Below are 1177 nucleotides of genomic sequence, written 5' to 3' on the forward strand. Positions count from 1 at the left end.
AACAATTATTTACATGGCATTTACATTGTATTAGGTATTATAAATAATATAGAGACAATTTAAAGTGCAAGGGAGGAAGTACAGAAGTCATATGTGATGCTATGCCATTTTATTTAAGGAAATTGAGCACCTGCTGATTTTGGTATTTGTGGGAAGTTCTGGAACAAATCCTCCATGGATACCAAGAAATGATTGTATATAATTTAAAATCCACAAGGCCTGTATTGTTTACTTTTAGAGTCAATTTTCAGTTGGTATTGTTTTATATATACCAAACACCTTTTTAAAATTGTTGCTGCACTCATCAGTGCAATTTTGTTTTTCCCTTTGCTTTTGGTTTTGTGTTTTCTTTTTTGCTTGTTTTGCATTATTACTCTTTCAAGTAATGTTTATAGCAAAGCAGGTTCATTGGTGACGAACAATCTCAGTATTGCTTGTCTAAATATATCCTCAGTTTTTTCTTCCAGTTTTGAAGCATATTTACACTAAATTTATAAATTTTATTTGGCTCTTACTAAATGTAGCATTTAATTGTTTACTGGGTTTCACAATACTTTATACCTGTCAGGGGAGAGTCTTACTCTTGCTTTTATAAAAACAATGTCTATGTTTTTGGAGTTAGTATTTTCTTTTCTTTTGGGGACGGAATTATCTTACTCTGTCTCCCAGGCTAGAGTGCAAAGGCCCTCTTCTCAGCTCACTGCAACCTCCGCCTCCTGGGTTCAAACGATTCTCCTGCCTCAGCCTCCCGGGTAGCTGGGACTACAGGTGCCCACCACCACGTTTGGCTAATTTTTTTGTATTTTTAGTAGAAATCAAGTTTCATCGTGTTAGCCCGGATGGTCTCAATCTCCTGAACTCGTGATCTGCCCTCCTTGGCCTCAGAAAGTACTGGGATTACAGGCATGAGCCACTGCGCCTAGACTGGTATTATTTTATGTGTACCAACCATCCTTTTGTCATTTTCACTGTAAAAAATTATATTCTTTTTTTGTTTGTTTTTTTGTTTCACTTAATTTTCTTCAATTTGACTATGATGGACCTAGTTTGTATCTATATTTAACCTGCTGGAGATTTCCTGGTGTCTTTGATTTCACAAATTGACATATTCTGTTTTAAAAAAGACTAAGCCACTTGTCTATACCAATATTACTTTTATCTCTTTCTCTTCCACTCT

Source organism: Rhinopithecus bieti, unplaced genomic scaffold (assembly GCF_001698545.2).
Source record: "Rhinopithecus bieti isolate Rb0 unplaced genomic scaffold, ASM169854v2 scaffold_13374, whole genome shotgun sequence".
Lineage (NCBI taxonomy): Eukaryota > Metazoa > Chordata > Mammalia > Primates > Cercopithecidae > Rhinopithecus > Rhinopithecus bieti.